Source organism: Cupressus sempervirens, chromosome 3, assembly GCF_028749045.1.
Source record: "Cupressus sempervirens isolate cs-2001-9-10 chromosome 3, ASM2874904v1, whole genome shotgun sequence".
Classification (NCBI taxonomy): domain Eukaryota; kingdom Viridiplantae; phylum Streptophyta; class Pinopsida; order Cupressales; family Cupressaceae; genus Cupressus; species Cupressus sempervirens.
This window is the reverse complement of record NC_143120.1, coordinates 601,429,743-601,453,258: the sequence shown is the minus strand read 5'-3', so window position 1 is coordinate 601,453,258 and position 23,516 is coordinate 601,429,743. Positions and strand designations below refer to the sequence as shown.

Sequence of the window (23,516 nt, the reverse complement as noted above, 5' to 3'; positions counted from 1 at the left end):
CAACAATAGCAATGCCACATGCATCAGGGACCCACCAAACACAAGCATCATATCCAGATATATAGACAACTCATGATCCAAATCAAGAGGGGTTAGTTCCTCCACAACAATATTGACCATAATGAAATCAATTCAAAAAATGGAAACACGATATGTAGAGCTCTTTCACCATTGATATTTACAACGATTTACTTTTAACCATTGAAATTGTATTGTACTCCTAAGTTTTGTGATTTTAACAATGATACTATAATTGTATTTGTCAAACTATTTGATCATAATTGTATGAACTCCCATTAGATTATTGTAATCAAAAGATTCTATTTTGAGAACACTTGGTTGCCCTTTATTTTATTTTATAACTTGTTACCTTCATTAAATACAGTGAAGACGAGCTCAAGTACCATATTTTTTTTTGAACTAGGTCTATAATCTTCAATTTGTACCCACATTAAAAGATATTATTATTATTTTTATTTACACGTGAACTTAAGCTTCCTCGACCACATAAAAAAAATGACAGCAGGATAGCGAAGTTAGAAGAACGGGAAAAAAGAATTTTTTTAAAAAAAATGCAGGAAGATTAGTAGATATGAATACAAAATACAAAACAAGGACTAGAGGACAACCAAGCAAGCGTAAGAGACCATGAATACGTAGTTTTATGATCTACGCATAAGACACAGCCAGTACGTAAAGCTATCCTGAAACCTAATTTACTGTGCTTAAAAAAGAGAAATGGAATCGTTCTACATTGGCACAATTTTGGAAGTGTCACCAATGCACATTGCACAATGAAATTGGATCCAGATAACACCATCTCTTGAATAAGACATCTGCCTGTCCATATACAACTTCAATGCCCGGAAACACCTGCCTGTCCATGGCAGTTAACCAAGTTTTTCCACTAGCAGAAGGGAAAGGCTAGAAAGAACGAAATATGACGGAACTTAAACGAAATTTGGAGGTGGGGATCAGCAAAAATGAAGAGGAGGAGGAGAATTCGCCGGTGGAACAAGTTGCCTTCACAGTGAGCACACATGATGATCCTTCTATTCCAGCTTGGACCTTTCGAATGTGGTTTTTGGGGCTGTTTTCTTGCATTACTCTCTCTTTTCTGAATCAGTTCTTCGGCTACAGAACAGAGCCTCTTGTTATTACTCAGATTTCAGTCCAGGTAGCAGCTCTTCCAATTGGGCGTTTCATGGCTTCTGTTCTGCCCACTACAAAATACAGATTGCCTCTTTTGGGCAGCTTCTCGTTGAATCCCGGGCCTTTCAATATGAAGGAGCATGTTCTCATTACAATCTTTGCAAACGCTGGATATGCCTTTGGCTGGGGGCCTGCCTACGCTGTGGGGATTGTTGATATCATCAAGGCCTTTTACCATAGAAACATCTCCTTTGTGGCCAGTTGGCTCATCATAATCACCACACAAGTAATTCTACTATAACTTTCAGAATTCTTTCATGTTTTCTTGCTTAGGGTTTTTTTATAACCTTGGGGTAATTCAGGTTTTCGGATATGGATGGGCTGGGTTTCTGAGGAAGTATGTTGTGGAGCCTGCTCATATGTGGTGGCCTTCCACTCTCGTTCAGGTCTCTCTCTTCAGGTATATATATGCTTGCCCATGTTCTGTTTTGTTGCACGATGACAATGAATTATTACTCAATTTGGGGGTAATTGCTATCGAGACCTAATTATGTTATCACATTCACTTACCAACCAGTTAAATAAGCACTTCCTCTGTTTATGTCCCGTTTATCACTGGGTCTTGCCCTGTTCAGCTGAAATTTCATGTTTGTTGCATATGAGGGTTCACACATTGCTTGAATTGGGGTTTGCAGGGTACTGCACGACAAGGATGATGGAAAGGGCATGTCTCGGGGGAAGTTCTTCTTTATTGCAATGACTTGCAGCTTTTGTTACTATGTTTTTCCTGGGTACTTATTTTCAACCCTGTCGAGCATATCATGGGTGTGTTGGATTTGGCCTCATTCAGTGACAGCACAGCAAATTGGATCAGGAATGAAAGGGCTGGGACTCGGCGCCTTTGCTTTGGATTGAGTACAATAGCAGCTTTCCTCTTAAGCCCTCTGGTTTCCCCATTCTTTGCTATTGCAAATGTGTTGGTGGGCTATGTTCTGGTGGTATACTTTGCTGTGCCTCTGGCTTATTGGGGGACTAATATGTACAATGCTAAGAACTTCCCTATTTTCAGCTCAGATTTATTCGATGCTCAAGGACAGAGCTACAATATCACAGCTATTGTGAACGATCGATTTGAGCTGGATCACGCAGCCTATGAGAAAAATGGTCAGATACATATGAGCCTGTTTTTCACTCTCAGCTTCCATGGTTTTGGCTTTGCAACCATCGCTTCCACAATTACCCATGTTTCTCTCTTCTATGGAAGGTGGGTTTTGAATAAAGTGGGTAATTTAGTGGTTGTATTTGAAGGGTAGTGGTACCCAGTATTTTGCTTTGATTTTTGACACAGCATTGTTTTCTTCTATTTTAATGTCCTCTGTTCAGGGAAATATGGCAAAGGGCTACAGTTTCTAGAAGCAATCCACCTGATATCCATACAAAATTGATGCGCCAATATGAAGACATTCCACCATGGTGGTTTTATACTCTCCTTGTTGCTACTTTGGCCGTTTCATTTGCACTGTGTGAGTTCTACAAGGAACAGGTAAAGCTTCCTTGGTGGGGTTTAATCCTGGCTTGTGCTTTAGCATCCCTTTTCACTTTGCCCATCAGTGTTATTACTGGCACCACTAATCAGGTAAAACTGGAACATATTGATGAAAAATAATTAGGCTTGCTAATTCAATTCATGGAAGATTCTAATTTTACTTAATGTGCAGACACCAAGGCTGAACATAATAACAGATTACATAATGGGATACATTCTTCCTGGAAAGCCGATTGCAAATGTGTGCTTCAAGGTATATGGGTACATGAGTATGAGTCAAGCGGTTTCATTCTTGTCGGACTTCAAGTTGGGACATTATATGAAAATGCCACCTCGCTCCATGTTTCTTGTACACGTACACTCTCTCATACCGTCTACTCTGCTTTACAGCATAAGAATTTCATGTTCATCATGGAAGCTCCAGCATAAGAACAAGAACTGCATCGCTTCCTCATTCCCTGCCCATCCCATACCAACATCTGTTTTGAACATCTGATAATATTCAGCTTCCAGATATAACAATGCTAATGCCATACTCCATAGCCGTTTGTCCACCATACTTCTACCACGTTGACTTCCTCTGCTGACGAAATTCTGAAGATAACATTAAGGAAGAGCACCCTTTATCATCTTTGTTTCAATTGTCTATTAGGTAGAAGTTCAGTTAAAAATGATTTAGTAGGTTAATAGTTGATTTTTTTCTTTAAAAAAATTAATAATTACATCAGTGGTGGTCATTGGTACTAATAATAGACAATTATTAAGGTATATGAACAAGTATTGGATCAACTGTAAAAAAAACCTTGGTTTGCAGTAACGATTATATATTTTTGGACAGCATTTTGAAACGATCAATTTTTAATTCTCATATACATATCCTTTACAGTACATAAGTCAGAATCGTAATTATAAAGAATTAATTTGCATACAAGACTAACCACAAAAAATGTCAATCTTATGTACATAACCATTACTGCACAAAAGTCAGAATTATAATTATAAATTATGAACTTGCAAACGTAAAACTAACTAAAAACCTCAAACCACTGTATGTTTAGAAACTTAAGACATAAAAAATCATCTACAACAGCTGAAAGTGCTCTTTCAAAATAAAAGATACTTCCTTCTGTGATATTGCTATCAGGATTTAATTGTGTGATTTTTGAGTCAAACTCATTGACCCATGTTTCATGAGTACTGATTCCACATGAATCCATCTCTCATGAGAATAAATGGAACACTTAGCACTCATTGGATCTAGGTGATGCTCACAGGGGTGAAGCACCTCCTGGGAGGTCACCCATCCCAGTCTACTCTCCATCCCAGTCTACTCTAGAGTACACTGGGATGGGTGACTGTTAATTATTGTTAGTTGGATAGCTGTTATTTCTGACCCGAAAATAGCAACACTATTTATGGGTAAGCTTGGACAGCTGTTCGTCCTTATCTATGAATAGCGGTTGTATTTATGGGTGGTTTGGACAGCTGTTTGTCCACTTGCCAAAAATTAGTAAATGGTTATTATTTACTAATTTTAGTGATTCCTTTTGGACACTTTGCAACCAATTCTATTATTGGCTGTCGAGTTGTCTTAATCTTAGCCGTTGGTTAGATTTAATCTCGGTCGTTGGTTTACCAACAGGAGTAGTATAGAAAGGGGTCATTGGGTCATTTGGAGAAGAAGAGTTTTGGAGAAGCAGTTTGCAGTGTTAGCAAACAATCTTGCAGTGTTAGCAAGGGCGCAGTGTTAGCGCAGGGATAGCAGTGAGGAATATCAGCGAGAGAAATTAGGAGGTTGTCGGAGTTCTGCCAGTGAGAGGCAAGGAATTTTGTATCTCTTGATTTGCTGAAGTTTAATATAATTTCTCATCTGTAGAACTGGTTTTCCCTTAGGGGTTTTTTCAGGGACAATTTGTTCGAAAGTATTGTGTTTATTGTGTTGCGCATTTCTTTCCATATTTTATAATTGAAGTTGCAGTTGTGTTATTTTTCGATATTAGCTGGGAATTTGTTTTCAGCAGTTTAATAATCATTTATGATAGGAGATTAATAATCAATGACTGCAATAGTTTGATTTTTCACATGGTATCAGAGCATTGTTAAGGGTAGAAGAGTTTTGCCCTAGGAAAGAAATTTTGATCTCTTTAGATTTATTATTGTTTTAAACCCTTGAGATGGCTTCAGCTAGTTTGAGAGATCAGGACAGATTGGATGGTGCCTCAAATTTTGGTGTCTGGAAGGCCAGAATTTCTTTATTGTTGGAAGAGAATGGTACCAAGGATTATGCTACCAGTGGTGTACCTGTACCAACGGATGCAACACAGCTTGCAACATATAAGAAGGATGATGCCAAAGTGAGGAGGATTATCCTTGATGGTGTCAAGGATCATATTGTTCCACATATCTCAGAGCTAGACACAGCAAAGAAAATGTGGGACGCCATTCTAAATCTGTACCAGAATGCTACCACCAACAGGAAGTTGATTCTCAGAGAGAAGCTAAAGAATACCCGGATGAATCAGGGAGAAGACGTCACAAGTTACCTCACCAGGCTCAGATTTGTCAAGGATGAGTTAGCAGCTATTGGAGATAGCCCTAGTGATGATGAGCTAGTGAGAATAGCCCTAAATGGGTTTACTAAACAATGGAGTGTCTTTGTTCAAGTTGTCAGTGGACGAGATACTTTACCGAGTTGGGATCGACTATGGACTGATTTCACTCAGGAGGAGTTTAGACTAAGTCTTGTCAATGGGGCCAACAAGAGTCAGAAAAATGAGGTGGAACAAGAGAACGTTGCCCTAGCGGGTAAAGGGAAAGCAAAGAAGGGATCTAGCAAAGGATCAAATTCAAAAAGTGAAAAGAAGAAGAAGGACCTTTCTAAGGTCAAGTGCTTTGGATGTCACGAGTTTGGCCACTATGTCAGTGATTGCCCAGAGAGGAAAAAGGGTAAGAAGCAGGTGGTAGCTTCAGCAAGTGCAGAAGAACTCTCCAGCAGAATGGAAGATGAGTTTGCACTCATAGCTTGTATGGTTAGCTCAACCTCACAGTGTGTTTGGTATATAGATAGTGGGGCGTCATTTCATATGACAGGAGTTAGAGAGTACTTCTCCAGTTACAAGGAGGAGGACACCAACATCCAGATTTCTATGGGAAACTTGTCCAAACTCAACCCTGTTGGGAAAGGGACTGTTCAGTTTCAGAGGGAGAATGGAAAGATAATTCCTCTTCATGATGTGTTATACGTGCCAGGCTTAGGTATGAATTTGATTTCTGTATCTGTTATTCAGGATAGGGGGTATAATGTACTCTTTAGAGGGACACATGTGTTGATTAAGCACAAGGATTAGAAATCACCCATAACTATTGGAGTTAGGAGTGGTTGCCTTTATAGATTGCAGTTTGATACTCCTAAGGCACTTATGAGCAACAATAATCCTAGAGATCTTGGAGAGTTATGGCATAGGAGGATGGGCCATATTCATCATGGAGCACTTAGATTGCTTCGTGAGACCGTGACAGGTGTTCCAGAGGTGAGCACAGAGCATGATGATGTATGTAAGGGATGTGTGTTGGGGAAGTTTGCGAAAGCATCTTTTTCAAGGAGTGACACCAGATCTAAGGGTGTTCTTGATCTAGTACATTCAGATGTTTGTGGACCAATGTCGACGAAATCTCTCAGAGGATATGAGTACTATGTTACTTTTATTGATGATTTCTCTAGAAAGACTTGGATATACTTCTTGAAGACTAAGGATGAGGTTTTCAGTCGATTCCAAGAGTTCAAGGCTCTTGTGGAGAACTCGACAGGAAAGAAGATAAAGGTTCTTCAGTCAGACAATGGAGGCAAGTACAAAGGAAATGTCTTCCAGGAGTTCTGCACCAGAGAAGGAATCAAGAGAGAATGGATTGTTCCTTACAATCCACATCAGAATGGAGTTGCTGAGAGGAAGAACCGTTCTATATCGGAGGCAGCAAGAGCTATGCTACATGACCAGGACTTGCCCCGTTACTTATGGGCAGAGGCGTGTAATACAACAGTCTACATTCAGAATAGAGTTCCACACAAGGTGCTAGGGAAGATGACACTAGATGAGGCTTTCACAGGGAAGAAGCCAGATGTTAGTCACTTCAGGATATTTGGGAGTTTGGCATATTGTCATATTTCTGGAGATACACGTACAAAGTTAGATCAGACTGTAGAGAGGGGGTACTTTGTTGGGTACAGTGAGACCTCAAAGGCATACAGGATTTTCATTTCGGGGACTAAAAGAGTTATTGTCAGATGGGATGTCAAGTTCATGGAGGACAAGGCATTCAAGAGATCCAGAGATTTGCCAGTAGATGATCAGAGTGAGCAGCCAACAGAAGCTCCAAGACCAAGTCAAGGGCAGCAAAGCTCAAGTACAATTACCAGTACGAGTGTAGACTCAGTTAGTGAAGATTCACAGAGTATGGAGCAACGGGTGCAACAGGAAATGCATCTGGAAGACTTAGAGGTTGACATTTCATCCTCTACAGTTGGCAGTAGGAACCATGTGGTTCCAGATACACAAAAGGATACTCAGGATTTTGTGGGAGCTCCTATGAAGAGTACTAGACAGCGAAGACAACCAGCCAAGTTCAATGACTATGTGGCATTAGTTAGTCAGTTGGTAGATAGTGAGCCTTCTAGCTATCAAGAAGCTGCAGAACATCAGGTATGGCGAGATGCTATGGTTGAGGAATATTCTTCAATAATGCAGAATGATGTGTGGGAGGTAGTACCTAGACCAACAGATAGGGCTGTAGTTGGATCACGCTGGATCTATAAGATAAAGCACGGTGCAGATGGTAGCATCGAGAAATACAAGGCTAGGTTCGTGGCAAAGGTGTTCTCTCAGAAGGAGGGAATAGACTATGAGGAGACATTTGCTCCAGTTGCCAGGTATACTTCTATACGAGCTGTAATCTCACTTGCAGCACAGATGGGATGGAAAATCCATCAAATAGATGTCAAGACAGCATTCCTCAATGGTGAGTTGAAGGAGGAGGTATACATAGAACAACCAGAAGGCTTTGTAGCACACAGCAAAGAGACCCACGTGTGCAGATTGAAGAAAGCATTGTACGGACTCAAGCAGGCTCCTAGAGCATGGTATGAGCGCATTGATACATACTTGCAAAAAATGGGCTTTGTGAAGAGTGAAGCATATGCTAACCTCTACTACTTGATGGTTAGGGGTGAGATTCTCATTCTTGTTCTTTATGTGGATGACCTATTTCTTACAGGTTCACTAGGGCTCATAGTGGATTGCAAGAGGAACCTTGCAGAAGAGTTCGAGATGAAGGATTTAGGACTTATTTTTCTTGGTCAAGGGAAATATTGCATTGAAATCTTGAAGAAATTCGGGATGGAGGATTGCAAAGCCATGTCTACACCCATGATCACGAATTGGAGGAAGGTAGATACAACTAAGGAGAAGGATGTAGATCCCACTTTATATAGATAGTTGATTGGTTCGCTTATGTATTTGGTCAACACTAGATCAGATATAGCATTTGCAGTAAACTCTCTTAGTCAGTTCATGGTTGAACCAAAGAGAATGCATTGGATAGCGGCTAAGCATGTGCTACGTTACTTGCGTGGTACAGTCGAGTATGGGATCAGATATGTTCGAGGTGAAGGTATTCAGTTGATAGGCTATACTGATGCAGATTGGGCAGGAAGTACAACGGACAAAAGGAGCACTTCAGGATGTTGTTTTAGCTTGGGATCAGGAGTTGTATCTTGGTTCAGCAGGAAGCAGAAGTCTGTGGCTTTAAGTTCAGCAGAAGCAGAATACATAGCAGCTAGCATGGCGACATGTGAAGCTATATGGCTTCAGAAGTTGTTAGTAGCCTTGTTTGGTCAGAAGGTTGAGACTACTGTGATACATTGTGAAAATTAGAGTTGTATCAAGTTGTCTGAGAATCCAGTGTTTCATGATAGGTCTAAATATATAGATATCAGATATCACTTCATTAGAGATTGTGTACAAAGGGGAGTTGTTCGACTACAATACATACCTACAGATGATCAGGTAGCAGACCTTCTGACGAAGGCTTTGGGAAAGACCAAATTTATCTTCTTCAGAGATAAGATGGGTGTCATGCAAAACAACTTCCTCACTAAGAGGGAGTGTTAATTATTGTTAGTTGGACAGCTGTTATTTCTGACCCAGAAATAGCAGCACTATTTATGGGTAGCTTGGACAGCTGTTCGTCCTTATCTATGAATAGCGGTTGTATTTATGGGTGGTTTGGACAGCTGTTTGTCCACTTGCCAAAAATTAGTAAATGGTTATTATTTACTAATTTTAGTGATTCCTTTTGGACACTTTGCAACCAATTCTATTATTGGCTGTCGAGTTGTCTTAATCTCAGTCGTTGGTTAGATTTAATCTCGGTCGTTGGTTTACCAATAGGAGTAATATAGAAAGGGGTCATTGGGTCATTTGGAGAAGAAGCGTTTTGGAGAAGCAGTTTGTAGTGTTAGCAAATAGTCTTGTAGTGTTAGCAAGGGCGCAGTGTTAGCGCAGGGATAGCAGTGAGGAATATCAGCGGGAGAAATTAGGAGGTTGTCGGAGTTCTGCCAGTGAGAGGCAAGGAATTTTGTATCTCTTGATTTGTTGAAGTTTAATATAATTTCTCATCTGTAGAACTGGTTTTCCCTTAGGGGTTTTTCCAGGGACAATTTGTCCGAAAATATTGTGTTCATTGTGTTGTGCATTTCTTTCTGTATTTTATAAGTGAAGTTGCAATTGTGTTATTTTTCGATATTAGCTGAGAATTTGTTTTCAGCAGTTTAATAATCATTTATGATAGGATATTAATAATCAGTGACTGCAATAGTTTGATTTTTCACAGTGACCTCCCGGGAAGTCCCGGTGCTTCACCCCTAGAGTAGACTGAGATGGGTGACCTCCAGGGAAGTCCTGGTGCTTCACCCCTGTGAGCATCACCTAGATCCAATGAGTGCTAAGTGTTCCATTTATTCTCATGAGAGATGGATTCATGTGGAATCACTACTCATGAAACATGGGTCAATGAGTTTGACTCAAAAATCACATAGTTAAATCTTTATAGCAATATCACAATTAGACTTGCTGTAGAAATAATCTCCTACTTATCGATACTTCCTTTTGTTTTATTGTACTTATGAGTGTACCGTGCGGTATTCAGCTTTTAAAATTATTCTATTTTTATCTTGCCTTTATTTGTACATGGCGTATTCAATTCTATCATGCTATGACATCTACAGTGCCATAAATTTGTCCAAACTTTAATCTCTACCAATCTCCTTGACATGTCTAATTCTAAATTTAATGTTATAAAAGGATCTTAGCTGTGTGTTTGCTTACTTTTAGATTGCAAAAAGAAATGTCTATTTCTAGGTATCTTGTACTTTGGAAATTCACTCCATTGACTAACTTCTTTTAGAGGAAGAGCATTACAAGTTTTATTAAGGGTCTTACAGTTATAATCCATATTGACCTCTGCAAACTGTTTTCTTTTATCACTTTCTACTAGTAGAAAGTTTCCTCTATATTAGATGCTGCTAAATCTGAGTTGCGTGAATTGGTGCAATAGCATGGGAAAGGTATTTGTGATTTTATGCCCTCTTCTTTAGATGTTCTACTTTTAGAAGCATAGAACACTAATAACCCTGTTTGTATTAGAGTTCAACCTCTAACTAGCTAGCTACATGCTTTCACTACTAGTTTACATGTGGATAATGTAACAAGTATGTAACTTGTAAGTTGCTTTTCCTATGGATGTAGTCATTAACAATGAACCCTTTGGAGCCCATGTGATCAACTCCTACAGATATAGGAATCGGTACAAGTGACATATGAGTTTATGTGTTATTATATAAAAAGTTTATACACAATATTTCAGAATCACCAACCCATGAACAATAGTCACATAGGAGAAATACAATTGGTCCTAGAACATGTATGATCAATAGATTGAAATTAGATTACCATTTTCGATTTTAGATGTGTGAAAGATATTTTTTTAATTATTATTTAAACTTTTTTATTAATGCCAACAAAATGACATGCTAAATGTAGAGAACATATATATTTTTATAATTTTTTAGAGCTACAAGTCCTTTAAAAGGCATTGCCTTTTGTTATTTTGTGAAAACCAGAAATACTTGTTTTGAATCTCTTTTAGAATTTTTTGAATCTATTTGAAAATTTTGCTAACATTTTTTTGGATACATGATTAATTTATAGTTATAAAGTGTTTCTTAAATAAAATATTATTTTCAACTTGTTATTTTAGTTATTTTCTGTCTTTATTTTATTAGCTAGATTAAAATATTATTTTCAATTTGTTATTTTAGTTATTTTCTGTCTTTATTTTATTAGCTAGATTAAAGAATATAATGAATTTTGGATGCTTCATTTGATAATAGAGTAGCTTGATGTTGGCTATAAAACATTTTTGGTTGAAGATTGTTGTGACACTTGATCATGGTAAAAGTGAATCTTTGTCTATTGCTGAATTTAATGATTATGAATATGACTTCTAAAGATGATGATTTTTTATTTAAAGGAGAAGAATAATGAGAAATGTAGAATAGGTTATAAAAATGTTTCAAACTAGACCACTCACATAGATAATAGATAATGATAAAACATATAAGAAAAAGTGTCATTGTGGTAAGTTATAATAGTTTAATTAGATAAAGTAGTAAAGTTACAAATTTGATAATGTTTAATTAATTTTTAACATTTTTAGATGACACTTTTAATAAATTAAAAAAAAAATTGATTTTAGAAAGATTAAAAAATATTATTGTATTTTAAATATTTATAAAATAATATTTATAACTAAGAATTATTTATAATTTATCATATAAATGTCATCCTACTATTATAAGTAACTAAGTTATATCTTACAGTATTAATATTTTATTTAAATTAAGAAAATATTATATATATAAAATATTACTCATTAAAAATATAATCACGAGGGATACTAAGTTAAAATGTAGAAATTTTGGTCCTTATATTCATAAAATATACATATTTTAACAAAAAAAAAAATTATTCATATGATATTTTTACATAATAAAATATTAATATTGTTTCACAAATATAATAATATTAAGTATTATAAAATTTAATATAATGAATTTTTTTTTTTTGATTGGTAAACGACCATGGCTATTGTTAATTTTTATTAAATTAAATTAAAAGTACAATTTGTCCACCGTTCTGACGGGCACTTGTAGGAAAGAACGAGGAAAGAAAATCTCCAGTCTTACTCGGGACCAAAGTCTTATATTATACATAAGTAAAAGGGGCATACCCCAGTTTATTACATCATTAAAAGTCAAAAGATAATATCTGTATCTTTCTAGAAAGGCTCGAAGGTGCAAGAAAGAATGGTAACCAAATCTCTAAAAACATGTCACCACAATCAACAAAGCGTTAAGGGTTAGTGGATAAAGAAATCCATCAAAACCTTAACACAAGACCAGGAGGGCCCATTTCATAAAGATATTTTAATGAATTAAATAATTAAAAAATTGATGAATTCAATTGTAAAAAATATTTTTAAATAAATTGTTATCTAAAAGATAGTGAAAAAATATGATTAAATAAAATATTAAATAATTAGGTTTCAAAATCGGTACTACTTACCATGATTAATGCATAACGTTTCTATTAAAATGAAAAGTGTCAAAAGTGAAGAACTATGCGGATTAAAAAAGATTACAGGGGGAGCAAATTGAGACAGAACCTATGATAAAGGAAAACAAAACAAATAGAAAGATGCAAGAAAGATAAAATTGCCATGGCGGAAGGAGGATCAATATGTATACACGTTTCTTGTTCACTATTTTAAGTGAGTGCGCAAAAATTGAAACCTAAATTACTCAAAATCGGGAGAAATAATTAATTGGAAGTAGCCCTAATTGAAATGTTTTTAGCTTAACAAGTAAAGCCGAATGATAACAGAATCCAGAGACTGCAACCAAAACCAGAAGTTGAGGCTAAATTATAGCTATAGAACATTTATCTTTATTATATGGATCAAAATATATAGTATCAAAATGCCATTGATAATGTAGAAAGGGACATCATATTAAAATATGCCTTGCATGTTACTATTTAACCGAAAATGTAGTTGATAAAGCTATCTATAGTAGGAACCCATGCTTATAATAGAGCACAAGAACCAAAATTTTGGGTTGAAGTATCATACAAAATGACCCAAATTGCATATATTTATCATGTTCTGTTAAAACCCATAATAATTTTCCCAGTGTCATGTAGAGTGGAGACCTTAGAGCCTGGGGGGAACTCATATGTCGATCTTCCCTTGCCATTTTTTTCGTAGTTAGGAAAATAGAATTCCACGTCCTCCAGGTTGGAAAAGTCTACATTTGGATGAATGTAGGCATCATACGCCCTCAGATAGTTGGTGAGCCAGTCCTTGCGTGGGTCTTCAACAATTCCCCTCCACCTTAACAGGAAGTTGATGCTCGACTCCATTCTCGGCCATTCACTAAAGAACTTGACGTTATCCCTAATTACCAAGCATGGACACCTCAGACTCCTACCAATTTTCGGACTATTTACTTCAAACTCCATGTAAACCTCAGGGAGAGGGATTCAGAGCCTAGCATCTATGTTTGCGACTGCAATTTCCAGCCCAACCAACCAACATGGATCGAAAATATTATGGGTTAGCCTGATAATATCCCATTTTTCCACTCCAGCCCTAGCTAAGAAACCTACCCAAAGCCCTAAAATATCACTATTAGTCCTCCATGAGTATTCATAACTAAATGTCCCCTTTCCTAATACTCGACTAATTGCAACTTGACTCATATCATCTATTGGCCAGAGGAGCCGATTCCATATTTTTTGTTTTATCGGCCCACAAAAAGCCATAGTGCAGTTTTCAAAGGCATGAAAAAGATTGATGTTGGAATCCATAAAACCTAAACCAGACCTCTACCTATTGCTCAGATGAAACCAATCACTGGCAGAGTTGAAATGAAAATGTGTCTCAAGAATTTCACTAATAAATAGGAGAGGGAGAAAGATCTAGATGCGTAATAATGATGATGACGTCCAAATGATTATTACGGTTCCTCTCGAATTCATCATGGAAAGTTAAATCTCTCAAAAGTTAGATTTTCCTCAATATTGGGTATTCTGCCCAATTCGTATGAAATCAAATCACACGCAGGAATATAAATTGATCATGATTGTTTCAATCACAACAAAGGATTAAATATATGATTAAATGATAAGGTGTTATAACCATCGATTCCCAAATTGGCTAATTCATCGGCCTTCTTGTTGCCTTCTTTGTAAATATGCAAGAATCTAACTTCTTCAAATGCAGAAAGTGATTTGATGATATCTTCTGATTTGGAGTTTAAAACCCAGTTTGGGGTTACTCCCTTCCTGAGAGCATTAATAATAATTTGGGAGTCCCCTTCAATCATAAGTTTTTTAATTTTGAGTTTAATGCAAAGATTTATTCCTTCTTCAACTGCTTCAAGTTCTGCAATATTATTCAACACCATATCTAGAGGTTTGGATCTTTCTGCTAACCAATTACCTAATTTATCCCTTATGATACATCCAATTCCAGCTTTACTTGGATTCCCTCTTGATGCCCCATTGAAATTTAGGTTCTTCCATCTCGACAGTGGGGGTTCCCATTTACAGGTTTGTCTGGCTAGATTATTCTTCTTCTTATAATAGAGGGGAGGGTTGATTAACAGTAGCCATCGTTTTTTGATTTTTGCATCCCATTCAGAGAAGGATCCTTCTTCTCTTGGTCTCTTCCTGAGATCACTATTCATCACTTATGAAATTGCCACTTCTATTTTTGCATAAAGAGCTTGATCAGATTGACTTTAGTTTTGAAAAATTCGGCAATTTCGTTCTTTCCAAATTTCTCATAAAGCAATTGCTGGGGAGATATTCCAAACTTTATCATAGATTCTCTTAGAGACATCTTTAGGCTAGCCTAGTAAGTGATCTATCCAATTGCTAGCTAACGGAGAGGTCTAGTTCAATTTACTTTGAAGCCACCTCCAACAGTTCTGAGAAAATTTACATGCATATAAGAGGTGTTCTGCATTTTCTTCTGCTTCTTTACATAAAATACATCTTGAGGGTTGTTCAAATCCCATTTTCCTAATGCTATCTGCTGTTAATATTCTTTTTTGCATGGTTGCCCAAAGGAACATTCCTGCTTTTGGAAGCCCTACCAGATCCCAGCATAAATTCATGGGGAGGGTGCTAGTTTCCCATTTTTGCAAATTTGTAATAATTCTATATCCTTCCTTAACTTTATAAATCCCATCTTCTGATGCTGCCCAAATTAGCTTGTCCTCCCTATCTTTAATTATAATAATTTAGCTCTTTAAAATGTTTTCCAGTTTCTCCTTATTTGACTGGTTAATTCCACATTCAGGTAACTATTTCCATTTCTATTTTTTTCCTCATGTCTGAATCAAATTCCTCTAAGTAATCTTTCACCTTTGTCCCTCGTAAGGTTTTAAGGAGAGAAATTGCTTCTAATGATAAGTCTGAACTAATCAGAGGGGGATATTTGTTCCACGAATCTTCCCAGAACAAAGCTTCGTCTCCTTTCCCTATGCCCCATGTAAGGTACTTTGAGATCGGATCTCTACTGTTTATAAGGAAATTCCAACCTGCAGAGCCTTTAGGGGGGTTTTTAATTATGAATAATGAAGTTTTGTCTAAAGGGTTAAGATATTTATTGAATAAGATTTTAGCCCATTTCCTTTCTCTTTCTTGATATAATCTCTATACTTGTTTAGCCCCTCGAGCTTCATTCTGCCATTTTAGATTTTTGATTCCCAATCCACCAAATTCTTTTGGTTTGCAGATTTTACTCCAACTGATTAAGGTTACTTTTTTCTTATCCTCCAGTCCATTCCAAAAGAAGTTGCGAAGTTTGTTTTCCAGTTTAGAGTTAATGTTTTTGGGGAGATGGGAGAAGGAAAGTTGATAAATAGGGATGGTCGATAAGACAACTTTGATCTTAGTTGTTCTTCCCGCCTTTGTTAACCATCTTCCTTTCCATGATTCTATTTGGTTGTCGATTTTCCTGAGAATATGTTCCCAACTTGGATTGGTGTGATTACTTTTGTCAAGATATATCCCTAGGTATTTGAATGGTAACTTGCTTTTTTTGAATCCTAGTTTGTTACAAATTTGATCTTCAACTTCCTCGGCAGTATTTAGAAAGAATATTTCTGATTTTTCGGCATTAATCATTTGCCCTGATGCTTTTCTGTATGTATCTAGGATATGTTGTATGTGATTTGCCTCTTGAAGAGTACTGATTCCAGCAAGAATAGTGTCATCAACAAATTGTTGGTGGGTGGTGTTTTCTACTTCATTCGTAACTCTCACCCCTTTAATTTTACCCTCAACTTGCGCTTCTTTAATTGCCCTACCAAATGCCTCTGCCATTATGATGAACAAAAATGGGGAAATTGGGTCTCCTTGTCTGATACCCCTAGATATGTTAAAGAAACCTTCCAGGGTGCTGTTGATGAGGATCAAAATTTTGGGAGTAGAGATACATTGAAAAATAATGTTGACCCATTGTTTAGAGAAGCCAAAGGCCTCTAAGGTTTTACAGAGAAATGTCCAATCTACCTTATCGTATGCTTTTTGAATGTCTAGTTTAAGTAACATACAAGCTTCCTTATTTTTAATTACCGAGTGAATAGTTTCCTATATGATGGAGATGCCATCTAAAATAGATCTGCCAGGGACAAATCTGGTTTGTTCTTCTGAGATGAGTTTTGGAAGGAATTTTTTGAGATGATTAGCTAAATTTTTTAATAAAACCTTATAAATAGTATTACATAACGAAATAGGCCTATAGTCCCTTGGCACTACACTTTTGCTTTTTTGGGGGATAAGAATCAGAAAAGTGAGATTGATTTCTGTTAATATAGAACCTCCATTACGTGTGGCTTCTACGGCTTTCCACAACTCTTCTCCTATAATGTCTCAGCATTGTTGGAAGAAGAAAGCTTGAAAGCCATCTAGACCAAGTGATTTATCCAGGTTCATACTAAAGAGTGATGTTTTAACCTCTTGAAGGGTAAATTGTTCAGTAAGGAATTTATTGTCATCTTCTGAAATCAGCTTTGGGATGTGTTTTAACATCTCTTCTTGGGCTATTCTAATGGGCGAGTCATAATTATTAAGCGTATTGCTGAAGTTTTGATGAAGATATCAACTATTTCTACTGGATTTTCAGTTTGCTCCCCCTCTAAATTCTTAATTTTTGAAATGTTAATATAATTTCTATTATAAAGAGTACTATTATGAAAAAAATTGGTATTGCGGTCCCCTTCTAGGAGCCATTTTTCTTTGGATTTTTGTCTCCAGAATATTTCTTCTTTAGCTAGTATTTCCTCATGTTTTAGTAGGTATTCCTTTTCTAGATGAAAGGATTCATTATTCATTCCTTTTGTGATATCTTTATTTAATTTACTTATTTTTTCTTCAATTTCTAGTTTTTCTTTAAAAATATTTTTAAAATGTAGATTATTCCATTTTAAGATCTTTTCTTTAACACTTTCAATTTTGAGACAAGGAAATACATTTTAGAACCTTCGAACTGTTCCTCCTGCCACCATTTTCTAATATGATCCATAAATGCTTTATCCTAAAACCACATTTTCTCACATTTGAAGGGATTCCTACTAGGTTTGATCTACTCTTTGATTTCTAGTCTCACTGGGAAGTGGTCAGATCCAGCCATAGGGAGAATTTCCACATTAACCATCTTGTCCAAACTGAGTTCTCCTTTTAGGAGAAATCTGTCCAATCACTCTACTATATAACAATATCCTTTCCTTTTGTTATTCCAAGTATAGATACTGTTCTTAGTTTTGATATCCATAAGAGAGTCTTTCTGAATCCATTTTTTGAAATCTTCCATAGTTTTGCATGCTTGATTACTCCCTCCCTTTTTTTCTTCTTTACTTAAAATTGCATTGAAATCTCCTCCTATAATGATTGTTTCTTGGGGTGTTGAGTTGATGAATGCACTGATTTCTTCCCAGAGTGCTAGCTTATTTGCTGATGGTGAAGGCCCATAAACATTTACAATGACTATTTGGAGGTTAGATTTTGTGCTGATGATTCTTACTCCCATCTAGTTTGTTTGGGAGGAGAGTAATTTTGTACTGATTTGCCGAGGGTTCCATATGATTCCCAGTCCTCCTAATGCTCCTTGTGAATGCTGGAGTTCAAATTTCCATTTTCCCAATTTATACTCAACTTTATTCCTTCTTTATTAAGTTTAGTTTCTTGTAATAATGTAAGATCAAAATTAAATAAGGTGAGGTTACACTTTAGCAAGCATTTTTTGCTAGGGGCAATAAGACCCCTAGCATTCCAAGTTGTTATTGTCATTGCTCCTTGGGAAGGAACTTCCCCTTCCCATTGTTTAGTATATCGAGAATCTTAGTTTGATCCTTGACTTGTCCAGCGGCCTCTCTAAGTTCTTTTAGTGATTTCCTTTCCCTTTTCTGCTTTGATTTTCCACATATTGGAGTCTTCATTCCTTCCTGATTCACTGCTATATTTTTCTTTCAAGATTTTGCTCTTTTATTACCTTTTCTGCAATAGTTGAATCCTCACCTTCTTGGTTTTCTTCTGAGATGATTTCTTTGATTAATAATTTGCCGATCTGCTGATTCTTATCATTAATGGTCTAGATAGGCCTTGAATCTTTGACCTCTTTGTTTCTATTTTCTTTGCTAGGACTGCTCATTGTCATATCCCACTAGATTTCGTCTATATTTAAGGAGTAAGGTGGCTCTCTTAGAGAAGAATCAATATTTTTTGAATCTAATGCAAACATATCCTATCCATTAGTAGGGGTTTTCCAAAATTTGTAGCTTTTCTTTTTCCATTTTCTCCTGATTGTTATGTTGCTCCACTGAGTGGAGTCTGCTGATGGGATGATCACTTCTTGCTCTAGGTTTTCCTTTTGAGAGACTACTTCTTGTAAGACTTCTGTGCTTTGCTCCTCTCTCTTTTATGTTCTTTGTTCCTCTTGCTTAATGAGATCCATTTCTTTCTCATGCCTCTAATCCTCTATTTGAATATTGAATTTTGTGATGTCTCCCCTGTTTTTTTGATTTTAATTCTCTTCCCTTTATGTTCCCTGTGTATTTCTTTCACTAACAGACTCTGATCTATTAGGTCATTTTGAATCAGGAGGGCTTCATGCAGAAGCTTATTTAATTTAATAATGTTCAAGTCCATTTCCTCAATGGCCTCCTTTTCCAACTGACAGTCCATATAATTTTTGAATTTATTTAATGAGTGCTGATAGCTGATGTTATCCTTCTAGTCAAATTTTGTCATTCTCTTTGTAACCTTTCCGATGTCCATTGATTCTTCCCTGCTTTCTGGTATACTTTTCTCAGTAATACTTGCTACTTTTTCTTCCATCAGACTTTCTCTAGAGCTTTTTGTCTCTATGATTGCCTCTTCCTTACTGCTTTTTTGCTTGTCCTCTTTTTTAAGATTATGTGGTCTGTGATGTTATTTTATATATATGATTTTGATAGGTTTCGATCTATAATTTTGTTAATGTCTCCTACGTATTCTTTAAAGGTTAGATTATAAATAGATCTATTTGTAATGATCTTTCTGCTGATAGAATGGTTTTGATTTGTTTTAACCAAAACCCTAATTTTATTAGTTCTACTTAAATTGTCTTCAAAACCTATTACTGTTCCTAAAGAATTACCAATTTTTTTAATGGTCGTTTCTTCAATTAGTTCTGATGGAATTTCTATGCTCTCCTTCCGTTTTATAGTTTATGTATTTCTAATATGATTTTTATTGAAGTTTGGTTGCCAAGCTAGAAATTTAATATGATGGCCCTTATAGAAACATAATCTGATTTTAGAATTTCCTCTTTATTCTGTGCATTTTGACATAGAATAAACCAAAAAATTTCAGCAAACGAGTTGAGGCTACTTACCTTGTTGCCCCAAATCTTTGAGATAATGCACACCAGCCTAGATCTCTTCCTTGATTGACCATTCCAATACATATAGATACCCTTATCTTCACAGTCCTTCCATTTCCTTTCACTATAAGGGTCGCTGATGATAATTTCTTCACCTTTTCTATTTTTTTCAATGTCACTTGGCTTTGAATGTCTTTCCACTTTTTTCTTATTGGTAGTTTGATCCATCTTTCGATGCAGCGAGATGTAGATTGCTTTCTCCTTGAATGGGGTTCTAATCCGTGGGTTGCGCTCATAATTCTGCTTTGAAGGAGCCAAAGGGCTTTTGGGTTTAGATATGTTTTAATCAGCCCTCCCTAAAGGGATAGAATTGGCCTCAAAAATTATTCATGGCTTTTCGGGCATCTTCTTTTGAGGAAATTCTTTCAATTTGGGGCTAGGGTTAAGCTCAAGTTCTGGCGCATATTTAGTTTTACTGTAAAAGGCTTTTTGTTTTTGAATTTTTTCTTCCATTCCATTTTGACTATGCCAGAATTGTGATTTCTTTCTCCTTTTTCGCATAGTTTGCCATCCGTCTTCTTTTCTGTGGATCTGATTGTCATGAATCTCCTTGTTTTGTTTGATGTGTTGCCGAAAAAAAGTTTCAAATTTGTTTTTGCTTGCATCCCGGACATTGCCTTGTTCATGACCTCACTGTGAAAGGGCATCGAATTTGTTACAGGTTGTTAAAGGAGGCTGTGAACTTGTCTTCTACTGGAAAACAATGAATCTCGATTTGGGGCATTTGTCTTTCAATTGATAATTTGCTGTTTTTGCCATATTCGCATCATTTCATCTAATTGGAATGATGAAAAAGAGCATATGTTACCAATTTGGTATGAATGCTAATATAATGAAATATTGTAGTGTACATACTAAAATAAATATTTATTTCCACAAAGTTAAAATGTAGGAATTTGGGTCTTTCATAAATTTTAGCTTAATAATAAAATATTTTTACCTCTTCATTTATTTATGTATACATTTTCATTCTAAAATATTGGCAGCGCTTCTTCAAAATCTGCTCCTATTTTTAAGAACTTAAAATTTTTAAAATCTTACAAATAAACGTTATGAAAAATCAAAATGAAAATTATTGAAAGATTAATCATTAGATAAATACAAGTAAAATTGACTGATAAAAAAAATACAAATAAAATTGCAATAATATTAGCCTGCACCAAATACAATATAGTTTATGTTACATTTAAACAATTATAAATATAAACATAGATTGCATGTACAAAGATAGTCAAGAATATCCAAAAAGACTCTACAAGAAACTTTCCATTATAATAATCTTGAACTAAAACCCCACACGGTAAATGTAAGTCAAATTTGTCAAGCTGCAACAATTGAAAGAGTTTGAGAATTTGTAAATGCAATAAGTTGAGTGCATAGTTATAACTAATTTGGTTAGTAAGATGGCTAATCTTAGAAAGACTAGAGGTGGTGATGGAAATAAAAAGTAGAGTTGGTACTAGTAAAATTTGATGTTATCATTGCAATAGGCATGATTGCTTGAATAAAAAGCATTGGTGATGGAAATAAAAAGTAGAGTTGGTAGTAGAAAAGTTTGATGTTATCATTGCAATAGGCATGATCACTTGAATAGAAATGTAGGATAAAAGTGGGAAATACAAATAAAAAAATAAATTTAAGACTAGCACTTGCACCCGATGGAGCAAGGGGTACGTCGATAGTCAAAAAAGTTACAAGCCTATAAGATGATTGCACACATATATTTGTTTTTGCTAGACATTTAATTAATATAAAAGGAAACTTAACATTCAAATAAATAAATTAAACGTTGTTAATTTGAAATAGTTAAATTTAATTGTTCTTCAATTCATAACATTCATCATAAAACTTTAAAAGAAATGTAGAAGAGGAAAAAAAATAAAGATACTTAAATTGGTACATATTTTTTTCCACAAAGTAAACTATTTTTAAAGAAAATTAGTAGAAGCTTTGGGACACATTTTAGTTTGCATATTTTATATATTGTATGTATTACAAGGTAACGAGTTATTTTTATTTGGAACAAGAACAAATGGATCTCAAGAAGTAGAAGTTTGAATTGGTAGTACAAATGCTTTAAAAAAAACACAATCAGCATCGCATAGGGGGCATTTTCTCACCATACCTGTACCACAACAACTTTTCTCATTAGGGAAAGAGGATATTGAAATGCATAAATTCAACCAATAAGAAAAGTGACGAGTAAATAGATATAGAGTCATATATATTAACAAAAAGTACAAAATTTTGTACCTTTTCACACTACAGTGAGAGTCTTCCTTTTCCTTGATAATTGTATATGGATTGTTTTTCATTCTTAAATATCAATCAAAGGAGATTGGTTGTCCTCTATCAAGGTTTTCTAGTGATTTGACTCTTGAACCAATATCAATTGTTGTTTTTTGAAATGTGAATCCTTGAGATTTTTGTATGGTGAGTGTCAATGAGATGGATAGTAGTATTTTTCTAAGATTACCTAGGGATATATGTATTATATAGGTTAATGCTTTTGGTGATCTTGATTCCAAGGTGGGTCGTTGGAATTCTCAAATTAAAAAACACATATAGAGGTAGTTCTAGAGGTTTACAACTAGGTGTGTACACAATATCTACCACCTCCCCAATTGATCGGTGGTGGTGACTCATTTGGTAACATGGGGGGGGGGGGAGGCGGTTAGGGCAGCATTGCACAACTAACTGAAAAACATTCAATAAATTATTTAAATCTCATAAAGGACAATGGGGAATAAGCATTTTAAAAAAAATGAAACAAGGAAAAGAAAATTTAATCTCATGCCAATATGTTAGGAGAAAAGAAAATGCTTGTTTAAAAATCTATTTGATTAAAATTAATATTTTAAAATATACAAATATAAAAATAATAATTATAATCAATGCTAAATCATTTCTTAAAATTTTGGTAGAGTTAAATGGACAATAATAGATTTACTATATTGTTTTGGTGAATTCAACATTTAAACTAAATATTGAATTCCAACCATGCCATAAACAAATTTGGTCAATCCTTTTTAATTGAATTTTTAACTATTTTGTATGATAATACCAAAATTAAAATTAAAATTAAAATTTGTAATACTTTTTTTTAATGATATAAAATTTATTTGAATTAAATTAAAAATTTCTACATGCTTATTTTTCCTTTAACCTATATATTTCTAATTACTAAACTATAATATATATTTAAAATTATTATAAAATTAGATTGTTATAAAAAAAGTATTCAATTTATTATTTAAATTCTAATTTCAAATTAGTTTAAAAACTATGACCTTGAAAATAAATAGTACAAAAGAACTTTAGATAAAGTGTAACAAACATTTTATAAAGATTAAAAGAAACATTCCAAGACAACTTTAAAAGGAAAATAGAACGGAGAAAAACTCTCGAGAAAACACAAATTAAAAATAAAAGAGAGACAACTTCCAAATAATTAAAAGAAGAGGGAAAGCTACTATGATAATGTGCCACTAGGTATTGGATTCGCCTTTCTTGTATAAAGTTGCAATTTTGTTTGTTTTTACTGGATACGTGTAATGCAACAAAGAGAAAGAATAATAATTTATAAAATCATTTATCTTTTCAATATAATTAATTTAAATCACTTTTAATTAAAAAAAAAAACTTATTTCAAAACCATTTATCTCTTTAATAAAATCAATTTAATCAACTTTTAATAAAAATAAAATAAAGTAAT

General features: G+C 35.1%; 1 pseudogene across 1 annotated transcript in view; it reads left to right on the top strand.

Moving 5' to 3' along the window:
- The first annotated feature begins 636 nt into the window (after positions 1–636).
- Positions 637–23,516, top strand: part of LOC149568108 (oligopeptide transporter 4-like) — a 29,023-nt pseudogene continuing 6,143 nt past the window's right edge. Inside the window, exons 1-6 of the transcript XR_016361657.1 lie at positions 637–1,438; positions 1,515–1,612; positions 1,848–2,416; positions 2,536–2,788; positions 2,871–3,047; positions 7,554–7,557. The product of XR_016361657.1 is annotated as an oligopeptide transporter 4-like (transcript). The remainder of the gene's footprint in view (positions 1,439–1,514; positions 1,613–1,847; positions 2,417–2,535; positions 2,789–2,870; positions 3,048–7,553; positions 7,558–23,516) is intronic.